We start from the raw sequence: 20,104 nt of genomic DNA on the forward strand, positions 1-20,104 counted from the left end.
TAACCCCCTGCTTAGATAAATTGTAATCTCCTTTGCAGTCTGAATTTGTCCAGTTTCAAAGTGCAGCCCGGAGGTTGTGCTGTATGTTTGCTTGCCAGGCTGAAGAGCCCACTACCACAGCTTTGCTCCCTGCACAGAGACTGTGAGTGTGTCTGCCTTTAACTTTTTCTTGGGTACACTAAGCAGCTGTCAGATGAAGAGATTTTCATCCTACTCATTCCAAGGTGTCCTAGCAGAAGTGATTAGCATAGCCAAGATAACCCTGCGTGCACCATTGATGTAGTGTTAATGGTATTCTCTTATCTTTGTGCAGTCTTAGCACATGTTGGAGCGATGGCTGAGCTTCACAGGCCATGTCTGAAGTTACCCCTGACCAAAGCTTTGCACCTTCCTGCCATACACAAGGCAGAAAGCCACCAGACCTGTTAGCACAACACCACATGCCATTTCTTCCTAACCCACTTCAGCTGCAATGATCCATGTTAAAAAAACAGTCCACAAAACAACAGGAAGAAAGCAACACATTGCTCAAAGTGTTCAGGCTAACCTAGATCCTGGTGACAGAATGGGGCTGGGGAGTGATGGCATCAGCAGCTGCCCTGGGTCACCTGCACATTCCATTGAACAATCCTTATTAAGGACCCCCTTTTTCTGGAATATTTACACCCAGCTTAGTACCCAGCTGTCCCTTCAATATACCTGACCTTGTATTAGCTAATGGTTAACCTCACCAGACATCATTCTGACCAGGCACCTTGCTGCGTTAGAGCGTGCAGCAGTTGTCAGGCTCTTTGCTTGCTCTGGCATAACCAAAACAGTTTTGCTCCATTTTCAGATTTTTCTAATTCTTTTATCTGTTAAAAAAAGCCATGGTTCTTCAAAGCTCTTAAGGAATTGCAGTTCCCAAGATTGATGATCTAGTACTAATAACGTTTTATAATTTTCTCTTTCAATGAGTTATTGTGGATACAAAAATGGTCATAGCAAGGATTTTCTTGCTATTTTCTAAGCCCGTGAGAGACTTTTCTCTCTCACAGAAGAGGTAGCAGAGTACTGTAAATAACCAAACACCTGCAGCCTTGAAAAATCTTGTTTATAGTACAGTAGAAAAATATTTTGACAATGGATGATTTAGGATTTTAGCCAATCACCCCCAAGGGGTGGCTGATCCTTGTCCAGTTTGACTATGAATAAAAAAGTCTTTAAGAGTTTATAAAATAATTAAATAAATCAATCTTGCTGCACAATTCCTGCCTGCTGGATCTTCTCTCCTCCTCCCTACGACTGCGGGACACGGTGATATACCCTAAGGCTGCGGTAATAAGTTATTGTTGTAAGTCATTGCCAAATTTTAAGGAGAGACCCTACTGATACACTTGTGGGAACTTGTGAGGGTTACAGATGTGTAACCCTCAGTGTTGTCTTCAGAGATCACATAAAGACAGCTACAGTGTTTGTCAATCTCCATTCACCACGTGGAGTAGTTACTTTCTCCTCGTAACTCCCTTTTCTCTTCCGCTCCCTCAGAAATGGAGCCCCAGTGTCATCATGCCGGGAGCACAAGCTTTCAGAAGAACCTAGGTCCCTCTAGCAACTGATTCTTATAACAGGCACCATTAAGTGTCACACAGTGGAAATTTTAGTACATCTATGATTTCATTATCCTTTTGCCATCACGCTCTAAACTTCCTCTCAAATTCCTTAGAAATAAGTTAATTAAAAAGGAAGTTATTTTCAGGAGAAGACAGATGACACATAGTGCTATATGTGTGTGTGTCCAGCTACTGTGGGTGGGGCTCCCATCATTTCTCAGACAGCCTGACCTCTGCATGTTGCCTTATTCCTGCTGAAGTGTATTTGACTTGAAAGAGTGAAAATAATGATTTTGCTTCTTACTTGTCTAGTTCATATATCAGTCAACAATTGTTGGCTTTGCCAAGGGCAATTCCTGCTCTATTAATCCGTAAACTTGCTCTCCAGAGTCCTTCACTGTGGCCTCACCCCAGCCTGCCAACCTCTGGGTCTACTCAGGGTTTCTTACCCACACACAGCACAGAAATAATATTAACAGTGTCCACTTAAATCAACAAGACAGCTTTGGGACTATGCTTACAACTGTTAAGCCAAAACATAAATTTTTCTGGAAACATCAAAAATGTGAGTTTAGAACGGGAAACTACTTGAAAATTCACCTGTTACAGGTGCTACTGAAGTTCCAGTGTCATATAAACACAAATTAATTTTTGTTTTAACTTAGCGGGTTTCCTAATGAAATATCTTGTGACTGGTTTTGTTTTTAAATTTACTGTGCTTTAGTTCAGTAATTGGTTTATGACTGTAATTACTAGTCATTCAGGCAACACTTATTAAAAACAAATTAGATTGCTCCAAACTCTGGTGATTTTATGATCATATAGATCAATATAAATCACACTTAATTAAGCTCTTTATCACTTAGGTTTTCCATACACAATGTATTTAAAACATTGCAATAGCAGGCAATATTCCTACCTTTCCACACCAATTTAGTCATATTAAAACAAAAATGAGTTTGTAACAACAGAGGCCGGACAACAGAATTTACTTAAGCAGCCTGCTGCACACTAACAGTGATATGAAGGTGTAAGCTGATAGTGTTTATCTACAGAGGGGAAAAAACCCCTCGAAATATAAGCATAATCTGAAAAATGCTATTTTAAAAACGGGAAAATTAAGCAAGCCAAGTTAAAACTCTTAGAATATATGTTTCCTTTCCAAGTCTTATCAGAGTTGTTACAGGATATAATTCTGGCTGCACTATAATGAAAAAAACCCCAACCAACCAACCAAACACCTAAGCCAGTTAAGAGTGCAAGTAAGTATTCCTTAAGATGTCCAAGCCAAAATGTGCAAAAAAATATAGTCTGGACTTGTTTTCTTTTTTACAAGATCCACTCTCTAATAAATTTCTCTTTAATGGCCACTCACACTGCCACTAAAGATTTTGTATTAAAACAGCTACAGGCTGTCTCCTGACTTGCAGGAGTCTCTGAGTGGTAAAGTTAAAAACCAAAATGTGCTGTTGGTCTTCAGGAGTTTTGTCCTGATGATGCCTTAGGATTTAGCTTTTATATTTTTCAGATCCTGTACTGCTTTAGTGTGTAATTCTAAAACTCCACGTAGCCTGTTAGCTACTGTGCTGCCATTCTGGTTAGACATAACAAACCCTCTCTGGGCCTGGACTCAAGGACACCTTGTTGTTCCAGGCCCTGAAATATGTAAACTAAACCTCTAGAAATGGGAAACAAACTTGGGGTAATGACATCATTACCTGAAATTGTAATTGGAAAATTAACCCTGATATGCAAATGGACCAAACTTATAAAAGTGTGAAAAACCTGTGACCCATCATCCATCTTGGCTGGAGCCCCTCGGGAGCTTTTGACTGCCCAAGGTTTACATTTGAAGGCCCTTCAAATAAATGCCTGCTTTTATTCTCTTAATTTTGTCTAGCCTCTGTTTTCAGGTAGCCTCTCCGAAGCATCAGCTAATTAGGATCCTTCAGGGGTAATTCCACTAAAACTTACAGGCCAAGATTCAACAGTTGCAAATTTTGATCTTCAAAAAGATATAATTTAAAATACAGGTGGTTTTTAATGCTTATGGAAAAAGAATATAATTCCTAAACTTGTGCCACCCAAGTAGTTTGCACTGACTTTCTCCATTTTTGCTTTCATATTTATTATGGTTAGAGAAATGCACTTGTTTAAAATTATTAACTTGAATTTAATGCACTAGAAAGTAGCAGGAGCTGCTCCCACCTCTCCCTGCACACATGAAGGCCATGCTAGAGGGGAGGATCTGACCATGCTTTGGAGGCTGACCCATGGCACCATGGAGGGACTGGCAGGTGGGATGTCCATCTGCAGCCCAGCACTGACTGTCTGACCAGTGTCTCTAGGTCCCTGAGATAAAACAATACTAATAATAAATACTTATTGCAGGCTGAGCTGACAAACGTCATTAATAATTTATTAAACCTGGCTGCTGATGAATGATGATTATTTTCAGGCTGCTGGCTTAAAGTAATCACCTGATGTACCAACATTACCTGATATAATCACTACATGGTTCCTACAGTCAATGCTTTAAGCAATACATCTTTGGAAATCTCTGTCCCATTAGTTTAATTACTTTAATGGCTGCTTTTGTGAGATGCTTCAATCCTGACTGGCATAGAGCACCTCCAGTGTGAGATGTAGCATGTCATCAGCTCATGTTTTCTGTTTCTTCACCAATATTTTTTCGAGTGGATCCCGTGTTCCCAAACACCCAGCAACCCATCTCTTGCTGTGGTATATTGATAATTTGAGTATATTTATGAAGAGCTTAGGAGCCATGCTTTCTTAATATTCATGAACTCATTCGAATTTCTCTAGCCTTGAAAAACACATTAAATAAAACAACAAGGTGGATGTTTGAGTCAGTTTGAAAAAGGAGAAGATTTCATGAAATACTTTATTTTAAATGTTATTTTAGTAGGTGGGAGCAGCATACTTATAAACACAACACAAAAACAAAATAAAAAAAAAAAAAGGAAAGATCATTAAAAAAGAAACACAAGTCCTACCTCAAATGCTCAAATGTTACCAAAATGTCACTTCACATAGAAACACTTTCAAAGAGGGAGATATGTTCTTTCCTGATGCACCAGTTTCATAATATTGTGACATTTACATTCTAATGATAACTAAACTTTGATCTTTGGGAAATTTTAGAGCAAAGAGCCTGATTTGCTGTGATTTTGCCACCTCCCTGAGGGAACTAGATGCAGCCTGCAAACCTCACAGGAGTTATACAAACAGAAAATAAGAAAGTAAAATATTGGGAAAGATGGCTGTTTGGATTGTGTGTGCACAGAAGTCATGAGGATTAACCAGGTTGAACACTGAGGTTTGGTTAAGGATAGCTACACAAAACCCATGCAAACACTCCCCTGCACTTAGGCAGACAGGGAGCTAAAGACATAAACCTGAACTCATCTATCTTTTACTGACAGTGTGTCTTGAGAAGTTGGGAAGTAATAGGCTAAAGGGATTGAAGAGCTTCAGCTTTAGTCCTAATCCATGTCACAGAATTAAAACTAACATGGGGAGGAAATCCTGTAAAAACCTTCCTTAGGAGGACCTTAATGACATCATTCTGCATACAGCTTAGTAGAGTACTGCTGGTGCTGCTCTCTGAGCAAGGTGGAGGCTACGGAGCCTCCTTACTTTGCAGGGTGTGCTGCTATGTGTCCTAATACAAATATCTATAACAATTAGACTCTGGCTTGACTCAAGGTGCAGAAAAGTCTTGCACTTCTGGTGAAATCTGGCATTTGGATGCTGCTCAAGGCAAATTCTCATTGTACACTGGAGCCATTCTTCAGTCTCTCTCTCCTCAGAGCCTGGAAGGAAAGATTTTTCCTTCACAATATTTTCCTTTCAAAAGCCCAGCAGCTACTGAGATTTCAGGAATTGTTTTATTTGCTTTGGTGTGCTGGGCAACTGGCTGCTTTTAGTGTGAGTAAAAGCGGAAAGAGCAATATTACCTGGGTTTGTACCTTGCTGGATCCTGGAAGGCACATCATGCAACCCAGTGATATATTAGAGTGAGAAAATTCCTTGCAACAGGGAGATAGAAAAAAAAAGAAAATAGGTGGTGCACAGTACCATGCAACCAAAGATGTTTTGCTACAGTAATCATCTGCTACCATACCCATCCTGGGCAATGTTGTGCTTCTCCAACCTAAAGAAGCCTTAGGTTCATTAGTCTCCCAAAGACAGATACCTTCTGCCCCAAAGCAATTTTCATCAACTGCCCTTCAAAGTACTACATGGGACAGAATCAATTAACTCTTAAGAATTAGGATCTGAGCTACATGTAATAAATTCAGCTACTTGCTATTGGATGGAATTTTTGCTCTGAGAAGGAATCTTCTTAGTGCCAGAGTGCTCAAGATAATAATCTGTGGTGTGGCTTTTCAGAGCCAAATTATCATGCAATATAGATCATGAATATTCTGTGTATTTAAGTAATTCAATGATACCGCTCATATTAATCTTTCTGCTGGAACTGATGCATAGCAAAATATCTCCAATGAGAGAAATATGGGATTTACTGCTAAAATTCTTGCACAAGCTTTTCATGCAATAATTCTGAACTTCAAATAATATAATATTACATTGAGTAAAGACATGCAATTCTCCCATCTGAAAATGAAAAGTGTCTTTTGTGATTGACATGGAGTCTTTAAGGGCTGGCATACAGAGTTCTCGCGTGCAGGGAAATGTCTGTGAAAGGAAATACAAACTTTCCAAACTCTTCTTGGTTTCCTTAGCTAATAACACTCAATTAATGTTTTATATTTAATTACAGTAGGTTGCAATTCATTATTTCAAACAGATTTCAAACCTAATACGCATCAGACTGCAGAGCAAATACTCTTCTTTTGTGCACATAACCACTTCCATCTTCTCAACCTTTTGTAATATAAGTACAGGAAAAAGAATTAAATATATGTACATAAAGGGAGATACACTAGAACATTTTGTCTATTCATTGGAGCTGGATAGTCAACATGACAAGAAAAATTAAACTGGGATTTAGAGACACTTTTTTTACCTTGTAGAATGAAGAGCTTTCAGGATTTTACTTTAATTACCTTCTTGTTCAGTTTTTCCTTTGTTGTCTAAAATATCAATGAAACTTTTGTCTTCTATTTTCTATTGCTATGAATCTCTTGAGCAAAATTTCTGCCTTCAAGAGCAGAACAGAAACTGGAGACAAAGGGACAGAAATGTTTAAGCAAGAGATTCCATTAAGAAAAAAGAGAGAGAGAAAGAAAGTACATCTGACTGAAGCAAAATTTCTAAATATTTTCTTTTCTTGGTACTGCAGAAACTATCTGATCTCCTCCAGGATAGTTTCCCAAAACTGCTGTGAAGGCAGTAAGGTAGAAGATGGATGGAGAGACTGCAGTGCTCTGCCTTTCTCCCCCTGCTGAGCTCTGCCACAAGGTAATGCCAACTCAGCTCTGTCCCCTCCCAGTCCCCTTACCCACTTCTTACTCCTACCCTGTCTGTAATTAGACTTCCAAAGTGTCTTGGGAAGGAAAAGAGATAGAAGAAACACACTGAGAAAACCTGCTGGCTAACCCTGGGAATCAGGTCACTGTAGCTCACACAACATGGCAGCTGAAACAAAGCAGCATCATAGACCCATAAGATCAGACACGTTGGAAAAGACTTCTAAAATCCTTGAGTCCAACCATTAACCCAGAACTGCCAAGTCCACCACTAAACCATGTCCCTAAGTGCCATAACTACACATCTAAATACCTCCAGGGATGGTGACTCATCAAAGGAAACCCTTTTTATAAAGCAAAGAAGTCTGAATTAACCAAAGCTTGTTAGAATGAGGATAAGATTAGAAGCAGTATACCATTTCTAGAATTACAGTGTTGGCAGAAAAATGTTTGTTTAAAAGAATTCTTTTTTTAAGGAAGTAGACTACATTATTATCATAACTGTAATAAACCCGAAAGATTTCAATCATACTTTTGTCTGGGAACCCAACTGTGAAATAACAAAATCCCCACAACTTTGCTTTTGGTATGTAAAAGAGAACACATCTAAATTAATCTTCACATCTTTTCACAGCTAGATTGATGAATAACTATGGCCTAGAGAATAAAAGCAAGACTCCCAAAGACTGGAAAGCAGAGCAGCTGAACTACTGCTCCTTCAAGCACCTTTTAATCTACACTAGTGATTGTGAAAAAAGTGGGATGGAGTCCATTGAGGACTTAAGATACCAAAGCTGAGGGCAGATTAGTTCTTCTTTTCCAAGAGGTTGTTTGAGAGAGGCAGACAGCCTTATTCCCAAACAAAACATATCCAAGTGGCTATGGACCCTCCATCTGTGCCAGCTGAAGCCAGCATGGGTTCCAACTTAAACAAGGAGAGGTCAGCCTTGAGCACGGGTACCAAACCTACCAGAGCAGAAACCTCTCAGAGCAGAAGTGCCATGGCAGAGCTGTAAACTTGAAAGGCTTCACACAGAAGCCAGAACCCAGCTGTGAAAAGATTCTATTCTTGAGAAAGAGCATTGCTCTGCCAGCCCAGTGTGCTCACAGAGAGCCTCTGATCAGCTGGGGCCAGCAAGATACTTGTTTAGAGAGAGCTGAAGTTAGTACAGATATATGAAAACATGCAAGGGGAGGTCTTTTTAATCTCTCAATTATATTTTTACATTGGGCTTCTGCTAAGGGGGAGAGGGGAGTAAGGTCTGCAAAGTTTCTTCAGCATGTATAAACCCCAAGAATTTAAGACTCCCTCATGATATTTAGTATGAATGCAAATGGTTCTTCCTAGGTCTTTGTTTTCCCTTTTCCAAGTTTTTAATGGTTTTGGCCTCAGGGTTCCTTATTCTTGAACAACTCTAGTGCCGAAAATAATAGGTATTAGTCCAGTTCTCTTCTGAGCCCCAGAAGAGGACTGTGCTCACTTGCAGCAATCCTTGCCATCCCTGTGAGCAATGAACTGCATTTATGGCACAGCATCCAGCTTCAGGATGTGTCCATGGGCACTATTTCACCAGTATGTTGTTCTGGGGACAGACTTCCATCTGGGACACCATCAGTTTGGGTTCAAAGTCTAGGTGTGTGACAGAGATTATTTTGTGCATGTAAAGCCATTTATTGTCTCTGTGCTTTTTATCTGAAATGAGGAGAACCATGTTCCAATTGTAAGAGGCTGAGGTACTATTAATTTGCTGAGGTTTCAGAGGACAAGCAAACTGCATCAGAGCTTAGAAGATTTAGCAGAGTCCCATCTGCATCTGTATAATAAGAGATTTTCATTGGGTAGACATTGCGCTGGGGTTTTAAATGGAGGTGGACTACGGTGTGTCTCTGCAAGCTCAGAAGAACAGGTCTCATTCACAAAGCTCTCAGTTCAGGAGAAAATCCTTCATCTTGCTTTCTTGTCTGCCTGCAGGTGGCTTAAAGGCATTACAGAATATTTTTCCTAAGGAAAAAAATGCCCCTGCAGAAGACAAGGTTTTACAAGGTTGTTTCTTATCAATTGAATTTTGAGTTGAAATTGAATAGCGACTGCCTTAGACCAATATATGGCTTGTAAAGTGAAAGCCCAGCAGACAAAAATACCTACCTTCTTCTCTTTCTGTCTGTCTTGTACTTATTCTTCTTTTATGGCCCAGTCAAGAGGGGAAACAATAAATGCACTTGTACATTATAAATTTACTTGTGAACTACTTTCCCAAGTAAGGTTGGTGTAAGCCAAATGTCCCCCTCCTCTCACTAAGGCTCACAAGCTTTATAAATTACAGTCTCCTCTCTTTCTGTAGATTTCTCCAAGACCCACTGCCTGCAAGCTGACAGCCTCAGGGAGCAGCATGTCCAGGTGAGCATGGATGTCTCGCCCCAGCTGTGTCACCGGTGCCCACATCCTTCCATGGCACTGACTGCTGTGGCTCTCTTCCCCACTATGTGGGAGGGTGGACAGGATTTTAGGAATGAATGTGCAATACCAGACAAGAAAGAGGGGGAATGACTAAACCCAGGTCTGGCCCAGAGGTCTGTATTTCTTCTCAGCAGCTGGGTTGCATGGGAAGATGTAGATCTCCAGGCTGCTCTCTGCAAACAAGTGTGATGAATTTAGACCCTCGGTGGTTGTTGCTTGCCAGAAATTCTTGTGAGGATACACCAGACATGAAGAAAGGCAGAGAAACAGCCACAGCTGGACCCTGGCCAGCCCAGCTGGCATGGTGGTGTGTGTGAAGCCCCTGGAGCCTGTCCAGGGACAGGCTGGTGGGGGAAACTGCTGGCAGCACAACCTGCTTTCCTTCTCCCACACAGGGCAATAGCCAGGTCACAGTCAAAGTAGGAGCCAGACCTGGAACAAAAGCAATGGGCTGCACTCATGAGAACTACTGCACTACTGAACAGCTGGAGATCAGTGATGTTTATCTCTGTGGGAAACATGGCAGCTTCCATTTTGCCTTCACGTTGCTACACTGTTTGAAGGAACAGCAACTCCTTCTGAAGATAAACCAGTGAGCAACTGAGCCAGAAGAGCTATACTCTAATTCAAAAGGTTTTGACCTTTTTTGTGTACTACACCACACCTTCTGTGTAAATATGTGTTGTCATAATGGTAGCTCTGGTACTTCTTTGTGTCAATAATCTACTGAGAAGTCCCTCGGTGTGATGTGCGCACAGGTAAATTGTGCTGATTAGCCCTTCAGGAGGGGCTAATGAAAATCACATTAGCACTATTTAACAAAAAGGTAAATAAGGAAATCTTTTGGAAGTTGGCAAATATTTGGCATCAGTCATGTTTCTGTGAACAAACCTTTTTAGAGTGGCTGCTGATGCCACTGTCTATGAAGAGCCATGCACACAGGTTAGGAGTAAAAAACTGATGTTGCTAAAATGTGTAACATAAATATTTGTTTTACAACTGATGAACTTGCTATAATCACACTTTCAGGATTATCCAAAAGGAATTCTATCATTTTCAGGGCAATGACTACAGACCAGACAATTTAGCAAAGCCACCTAATTTCTAATCTAAAGGCTTCAATCAGGTATTTTCATCACTAACACTGTAACTGTAATGCTTGACTAAAAAGAAAAGTGGTGGGGCTAAGGGATTGAATGAACCCAGCTTTCTGGGATGCATTTATACACCCAATGACCATAACAGCTTGTGTGAGCTTAAGAGACATTTTGTAATTTGCTGGCTTTTACTAATATCATGATAAGAGCAAAACACACAAGTGTTCCTTTGAAAACATGAGCAGTTCTCTATCTTTCTGGATAACTGCAGGCTAATCCTCCAAGGATTTTTAGAGTGACTCCAGGGTGGAAGTCTCTAGGGAAAGAACTCATTGTACTCACAGACGGCTTCTGCTAAGCTTGTAGGAGTACATCCTGCAGGCAGATTCCCAGCAAGAAGGAGTAATTCTAGTTAGAAATGTGTGGAGGCATTGGGCTAGAATGAAGGTCAACCAACTTTGAAAAAGATTTGCAATTTATAAGAAAAGCTTCTACAATATGTAAATGTCCAGACATTTAATTAAAATCTGTTGAATATCAATAACAGTACTGGCTGGTGTTTCTTGACTATACTATAGCCTTCACATCCAGTGTTAACTTCTTTTTCCATACGCAGGGATAGATTTTTAAAATTAACTACAGCATTTGTTGGACTTCATAACAGTAACTTCATTGCTCAAGCTGCTCTTTTCCAAGGTCAGAAGGAAATTGTCTTCTCTCCACCTACAGTGTTGCACTGCTGGCATGGAATATCAGTCATGGATAGGTTTTGTCATTTTCCTCACATGAATCCCAGTCATTACCAAATGCAGCAGTCTTGACTGGGGGGCAGAGGTGTGGGATAGAAAACCTGTTTGATTCAGCATAGCAAATACTCTGTTGAAGTTCGGAATCCTCCAAATTCCCATCATCTGTGTCTCAATAATATTCCTGCATATTCTCAGATGAAGGAAAACATACCACATCTTCCCATGTCTAGCTAATAAGAATCAGTTTTAATCATGAAGGAGCTAAAATTGCCAATGTAGATAGAAACTTCAACTGCAATTTAAATGCCGGAGTCAGAAAAGAGAATTCAAACATCATCTTTTTATCTACTATCTTGGGATGCTGTAGGAGGGCAAGAGAAACCATACAGCTGGAGTATGTGGTTTTTCTCTGCACTTAAAAATCCTTTCATTGAAGAGGGAGTAAAAAAGTGGAATTTCAAAATCTGTGTATTTGATGAGAAAAAATTTGTTTGTGCCTTATCTGGAAAGAAATGAAAAACAATCCATTGCTATGGTAAAGTGTTCTTCTGTACGTCTGCCAAGGTCATTGAATGCATAAATCCAGGGAGAGTACAGTCTTTGAAAGAAAGCAGCTCAGCTGTTTCCCCACAGCAGCTCTCTTAGGACTCAGAAGGGTAAGACAGTTTTCTTGACATTACAAAACTGTTAAATACAAATGAAAATATTTTTCCTACATTTGGCAGTTTGAGATCTCAACAACATATAATGGATCTAGTGATGCCCAGGAGATTGTTATGGACAACAAGTCAGTATGTCCATGGTTTTTTCCCAAGATCCTAGGTCTCCTTGCTTCAGAGATCCCACTGTGAGGTTTCTGTGTCGCAGTCTTTCAACAACTGGGCTTGTTGTCAGGCTCTTTGAATTCAGGTCACTCTGTTCTCTGTTTTTTTCCATTTCTGCTTTGCAAGGCAGCGCTATTGAGCAATTCAGAGTGCATGCATGGGTTAAGCCCCTCAAAAGTCCCTTCCTCCAGCCAACACCCTTCCCCTGAAGTAACCCGTATGATTTCAGAAGTTTTACTGGAATTGAAGAACATCAGGGTGTCAAAACATAAATTCTCAGTGAAAAAAAAGTTCTGTTTCAATGCACCCAGTTTGTCTCCTGTGTGCAACTGCCTAAGTGCCTCTTGGTATATCTGGCTACCTGCTGCAGACTCCTGAATCCCGGATAAACATTGGGAGATGAGAGCTGTGGTGTCACAGCACAGGCTTCTAGCACTGTGGTGGGAAGCCTGAGTGTTTCAGCTCCATATCCTGAGACACACAGAAGTCCTGGTCTTGCTCCATTGGTGGGGCTCTCAGGCTTCCAAGTTGTTTGTTCTTGGGGAAACTGGAGACTATCCAGTGGAAGGTTAACAGGAGAGTCCCAATAGGATGAACCCTGTAATGAAAGGTTGGGCTTGTTTAGTCTGGTGTGAGAAGGCTGGGGGGATTCCAATAGGAGCCTACAGCTTTTCAGAATCACAGAATCATGCAATGGTTTGGGTTGCAAGGCACCTTAAAGATCATTCAGTTCCAATCACAGATTCCACTACTCCAGGTTGCTCAAAGCCCCATCCAATCTGGCCTTGAACCCTTCCAGGGATGGGGCATCCACAGCTGCTCTGGGCAACCTGGTCTGGTGCCTCACCAACCTCACAGTGAAGAATTTCTCCTTAACATCTAATCTAAATCTACTTTCAGTTTGAAGCCATTCCCCTAGTCCTGTCACTAAACAATCTTGTAAATAGTCCCTTTCCACCTTTCTTGTAGGCTCCGTTCAGATACTGGAAGGACACAATTAGGTCACCCTGAAGCCTTTTCCAGGCTGAGCAATTACAATTGTCTTAGCCCTTCCTCATCAGAGAGGGGCTCCATCCCTCTAATCATCTTGTTGGCCCTCCTCTGGACTTGCTCCCACAGGTCCATGTCCTTCCTGTGCTGGGAGCCCAGAGCTGGATGCAGCACTCCAGGTGGGGTCTCAGCACAGCAGAGCAGAGGGGCAGAATCCCCTCCCTCACCCTGCTGCCCACACTGCTTTGGATGCAGCCCAGGACAGGTTTGGCTTTCTGGGCTGTGAGTGCCCATGGCTGGGTCATGTCCAGCCTCTCACCCACCAGCAACACCAAGTCCTTCTCACAGAACTGCTCTTGATCTGTTCATCCCCCAGCATGCATAAAGACAGTAGGTCCTCCTGATCAAGGTGCTGCACCTTGCACTTGGTCTTGTTAAACCTTGAGAGTCTACTTCTTGAACTTGTGCAGGTCCCCCTGGATGGCATCCCATCTTTCACGTGTGTCAACTGCACCACTCAGCTCAGTGTCATCTCCAAACTTGCTGAGGGTGCACTTCATCCCTTCATCTATGTCGATAATGAAGATAAAAAATAGCACAGGTTATTGAATATAACCAGTGTTGCAGAGATTATGCAAATCCTTTGTAGTGGAGGACCACAAGCTCTGTGTTTGATGGTTCAGGACAGGCATTAGACAAGACATCTTTACTGAGGTGACAGTGCAGCACGAAAGCATGACATCCAGTGAGGTTGTAGTATCTCCATCCTTTGAGCTTTTCCATATTTAGAAGTATTAGACAAAGCCATGAATTCATGCAGTGTTGGTGATAAACATACTTTTAGCAGGAGTTTGAACTAGAAAGCTCCACATAGTGTCTTCTAACCTACACTTCCATGAATCTGTGGTGATTTAAAAGCTTCTAGGAGTCTTGCTCTTCAAATAAGCAAGATCACAGACAGGAACAGCTTATTTATCTTTCAGAAACAGATAAACAATCCCCACTTCTCCTCCCAGGACAGCTGTACTTTTTCCGTCTCCTTCCTCAGGTTGAATACTTGCTGAATTTCCTGTCTGTGAGAACTTCAGAGAGGTCTCAGCTTTGTTCTGGGTTGAGATAGCAAGCATTTCACATCTGCAGGTTTCCATGGGACCACATTAAGAGTGTTGTCACCCTGACTAAATCACTGTCATAGCCAGGCAGGCAGATGCAGATAGAGAGCTGAGATCACCAGCACAAATCTACCCCAATATTCATTGAACTGTTTCAGTAGCTGCACCAACATTTCCAGGCATCTCCCCTCCCAAACACCCCAGCTCTCCAGGTGGGATTGTTCTTGGCTTCAGCGTTATCATGCTCCACCCAAGAGGGAAGTTGAAGTCTTGATTGCTGTCTCCCCTTCTGGTGCTGTAGAAGCACACAGGCCTATCCCCCAGAATCAGTCCTGCCATTAAGAGTATTTGCAATAATCTCTGCAAAGTTGCCAGAAAACCTTGCTGCTGCCTGCACTTTACTTCAAACAAATTGAAAGGCCTGTCTGTGATTTTTTTTTTTTAACCACTCGACAGCAACAGCAGCACAGCCTGAGCATGTAAAACAGCCCCACTGAGCACATCAGCTGAGTCACTGCTTTTTACCCCAAACCCCTCACAGCAGAAGCTGGAGAAATCAATAATGCCATGCAGCTTAGCAAAAGTGCTGAGGCCATGCAAGGTTCTTGTACAGAAACACACCAAGTGTTCATAGCAGGAAAAGCACCTCACCTCATTAACACTGGAAAAAAGCCTTTAAGTTTAATTCACACCACAGAGGTGCAGCCTCTGTGATGAGAGAAAGTGATGGCTGAAGTAATACAGGAAGGAAGTGGAATCAGTGACACCACCAGAGGGGGAAAAGATCAATTTTATCACTGAGCCTTGGAATACTGTTTACAGCATTCTGTATTCATCTCTATTCTGAACACACAGCCTGCATAAATACATGGATCCTGAACAGAGGCAAAAGACGAGCTTTTCTTAAACTGTAATGCTCAGCTGTTTGAGAGCAGGAGTACCACAGGGGAGCCGAATGCCCTCTCCGTTGTCAAGTCACCCTGTAAATCCTGCTATTTCTGGGAGACCGTGTTCCCATTATCCTCTGTGGAAGGGATAACAAGATGCCAAATCCCACACGAGTAGGGGAGGCTCTGCTACTCTCACCATCTATGCAGAGAGAACTCTCAGCCTGCAGCGTTGCCAGTGGCAAGAGTCAAGACTCAGGATAACAGCCTGCTCCAGTCTTCTTAAACACACACACACATGCACATGTACATGTACACCCTAGCTTGCATTCTGCATTCTACATCTCTCTTCTAAGAAACTTGCCTGTATTGGTCAGGCACACAGCTCCTTCTTTGATAACTCTGTGAAACTCTGCCTATTACAGTGATTTTTGTCTTGCCTGCTCTAAAATTTGGAAGAACTGCTGAACATTTCACCAGAGTAAACATACTAAAGCATGACACTAGCTATCCACTACACATTTCTTCACTCTAGAAGCAAATTCATATGAAAATGGCCAAGTGTCTCTTTTGATACACAATTTTTTCCAGCTTGCATCAACATAGCATTTAATTTCACTTTTTCCCTCTTCTGTTTTAATTTTAATCTGTGAAAAGGTGGAGACTCCATCCAGAGACTTTCCACAGCCAGTAAGCAGATGTTCTTTGTTTGAGACCATATCGCAGCACACACTCAACTCTTATCTGCTAGTATCTTGTGACTATAATCACAAGGTTCTTCTAATTATTACAATATCTTCTTTGTTCAGTTATGAAACTGGTCCATGGGAACTTGAGTGCATTCCACAGGATATCTGAGCTCTCTGACATTTCAGTCTGTGATTCCTGCTGCAGCAGCAGTGACCTCCCCCTTGAAAACTTTCAGGGCTGAAGAAAGAAATTACAGCTGAGCAGGAAAACCAGGTACATCCAGTCTAAAGAAGTGTCACCAGCCATGGCTGTTCCTGGGGTGAGCTAAAGCATCATCTCCTTCAAAGAGGCCACTGGAACAGTACCACAACACCCCAGGAGCCACTGGTCTCTCCTTCTTCCCTTTTCATGTCTCACTTTAGCTGCTAAGATCTGAGGAATATAAACAGAGCGCCGAATGCATACACAGGCCATGAGAGTATTGGTTTTGCTAGGGTTGAGCTGACCTTTTGTGTTTGACATTTTTGGTTTGAAAGAAAACAATGGTATTTGCCTTATATGACAGGTAGACTTTCAAAACCATTCAGCTTCCCTTCTGTCTGGTGATAGTGAATCATGGTCTGCAAAATACAACATTTCTCAGCTGTTGAGAACGAACCTGTAAATGGCAAAGAAAAGCCTGATGTAATAATAAGGGGTAGTGTAAAGGAGAAACATCCACAAGCCTTCTTTGGATCTGAATTACTTTCTTTACTAACAAACACTGGACTTTATATGCTCTCTGAAAATTACAAGAAGTCGAAGAGCTGAGGTAAGACCAAGATATATGCAGCAAGACAGGAAGAGTACATGCATCCCACCTTATAAATAAATCTTCCTTTAAATAAAAGGTTTATTTCAACATCTTTCTTTGGTGCAGCTAACATAACAAACACATAAAACCAAAACACACCTGGAGTTATTCATCACATTCTCTTCTGTTCAAATTGTTTATCTACAAAGAAACAAGTAAAAAACACCTCCTCATGTAGAAAAAGCTGGTGCACCCAAAAAGGTATCCTGCCTCCCCCATCCTGTGTCCCCCTAGCATGAGGGAACAACCAAACCTGACACCTCCAGTTTCATGGCCTATGACTTCAAATTCTTTCCAAAGTAAGCAACCTTTTTAAAGATTTTAAATTGCTTCCTGCAATCAAGGGAGCCACTTCCTGGGACAAGCTGGGGAGATTCCACTGCTCCTGCTGCACAACTCATTGCTGCACACAGGTAGTGGCTATGAGAGGATACACTTCATCCAATTTCTTTGTACTCAGCTACTTTTTACCTTTCCAAGTTAGACTGGACAAGATTTAGAGTCCACACCAGGATAACCCAGACTGGTGAGGCTCACAAGTAGCCACACCAACCAACTAAGCCCTTCATTTACTGCCCTACAAGAAACTGTGTGAAAAACTGCTTAGCATAATGTGAACAAAGCAGTGAAGGTATGATTCAAGATAACACTTCAGACACTTATTACTGGGCCAAAAGAGGACATCTGGGATGTAACCCAGTGATTTATCCTACTTGGGGATAAAGAGACACGGGGGTGAGGTTCCCCCATCATTAGATACGTTAAATATGAGGTTGTAATGGCTGATGTCTTCAGAGCCATTAGCACTACATGACTTAGCAATTCATTTTGTAAAGTCAGCTGTCCTGGAGAAATCCTTCTTCACTGTTTATCTTCTTGCACTCTATCCTGCAGAGGGAAGAGTTCAGCTCTTACTCTTCTCTGCAGTTTTCCCCGCTATTTCTTCATTTTTGCTTTAAAAGCACTCCCAAATTCTTCTTCCCCTGCCCTCTACACACACTCAGTCTCTTTTTTTTTTTACAGACAAGAAAACTTGAATTACAAAGGAGATCTGTTGTTTTGGGGTTTTTTTGATGGCAAACCTTTCAAGAAGTAGGCAAGGCATCTGATGGTCTGTAGGCTTTCGAAGCTACTCACGGGTAGCAAGCATTGTTAAGTTCCTGCCAATCCACTTTTGTGCTGACTGACTGAACAAAGTTTCTCCTCTATTACTGTATATCTGCCTTTGGAGAACCATCTCCAGGAGGGTTCTGTGAGGCTCTAGACCCACACTGAAGTCACTCTTGACAGACAGTACTAATACTGGCTGCAGAACAAAGTGCTGCCAAATGGGTAAAACACAGCACACATGACAGGGTAACAGTGAAACGATTGTGACTCCCTCACAAGTGCCAATTCTGACCTCATCAGCAATCCTGCAAGAGGGACTGTGGCTTCTGAGAACACACTCATTTCTGTCTTCCTACTGCCAGTGATGGGTATGTGTCCACAAAATCACATAGGTGTAAGCACACATGCTTGCAGAACATCTTAGGCCTTGGGATGATGGTTTGAACTGGCTTTTTGAGCAGGGGCCAGACTACAGTCATTTGTACTCTGAAGAATGTCTAGGGGTTAAAAGCTACTGACTGAACCATGGAGAATTCCCTGAAGGGAGGGATTGCCAGTCTCACAGCACTGGGTGAGGATGAAAACAGGGCAAGTATGCTGTTTGGACATTTGTCCTTGCTAGCTCTTTTTTCAAAGGAGGTTTTGAGCTATCAACCCGCACAATTTTTTTGATGTTTTCATGGAAAACTGTGTACTGAAATTTATCTACAATGACTCTGTACTTTTGGTGGGAGGATTCTCCATCTGTCATGCCTTTCCTTCCAAGTCAGGGTGAGTCCTGGTGGAAAGCTGGAGGTCCTACCAGTGAAAGAAGAGCTGGCTCTGTCCATGCAGTCAGTCCAGCACTATGCTGAACCTGCCCAAAATGTGAAACCTGCGCATCTTTGCATGTATGTCCTGACACTGACAACCAGACTAAACCATTTTCCACTGACTGGATAAAACTTCTCACAAAACAGTGATCTCAACTGTTATCAAATTAATTTGATTCAGAAACTTGGTAGGAAATTTCTCAGTGCAGTTACCAGACTCTAAACTCTTCTGTACTTAGTGACAGTGGGATGATCACTGAGGTGTTTAGGAATTTGTATTTTATTTTGTATTAGTATTTTGTTTATATACATTTATGTATATGTGCCAAACACTTGAAAATAGATGGTGGACTCTAGGATCCCTACATTGCATCTGTACAATTCATACAAGAACGTGACCACTGTGCCTGCACAAATTTTCTCTACCAACACTGGAGCACCACTCGTAAGTAAAACTGTAAAGGATGGATTCATCAGTACAGAACTTAACTGAGGTTGGGTTGGGAAAAAAGAATTTAAATGAAACAAAAATGAGCTTGCTCTTTATTCCTCAGTGAAATAAATTTTTATTTTATATCCAATGAAATATTCTATTAAAAAGATTTAATTGTGGACAAACAATGTAAACAGGTTTTTTTAGTAAATGAAATGTTCAGCAAACCAACCATCATCTTTCCAATAGTCACTTAGAGTATACAGAAATGGTGATAGGAATACCTAAATTAAATGTGCTTGTAACTTGGATAGTGTTTCTACAGGTCAGTATCGCACTAGGGGAGAAAACAACCAAACAATAATGGTATAAAATGAAACTGTCAAAGAGTAGAGATTTTCAGTTTCACCAGCATTTATTTTCCCAGAAAACTGCTTTAAAATAGAAAAATTCTAGAAACTAACAGTGTATTCATTATGAAATGATTCTGCATTAACTTGATAAACAATAAAATAATGGTATGAAGTCTTTTCTGCCCTTTGAGGAATGCACTCTTTATTGAGTTTAAAATTATAGTAAACCATTGAGAGCCTACTGAGCTAGGTAATAAATGTAGCACAGCAATTTAAGAGTTCATTTCTGTGGGTCTATAATAGTTTCCAGAGGTTTTTTTATCTTAGTAGGGTTTTTATGGTTGTGCAATTGTAGTAATTGAAAGTAGATTAAAAAAATTATTCTCCTCCAGACCTTTCCAGAAGAAAAAAAAGGAGATGAAATCTGTATGATGTTTCATCTGGAAAATGTGGAAATATAATTTTCGTATAACATAATGGTTAGTATGCCTGTACCTGCAATCTCATTATTATAGGGAATATGTATAAAATTTAAATTAAATTTGACATGCTCTCCTGGTTTGTACACCCGTTCCCACCAGCATAGGCAGTGCAGAGGAAAGGCACACCTGGCACCCATGTGAGCAGAGAGAGGGGTCTTCACCAGTGGTGTGAAGTGTTAATGTTCCCTTGAGCAGCACCTGCCCCT

This window comes from Aphelocoma coerulescens, chromosome 2, assembly GCF_041296385.1.
Source record: "Aphelocoma coerulescens isolate FSJ_1873_10779 chromosome 2, UR_Acoe_1.0, whole genome shotgun sequence".
NCBI lineage: Eukaryota > Metazoa > Chordata > Aves > Passeriformes > Corvidae > Aphelocoma > Aphelocoma coerulescens.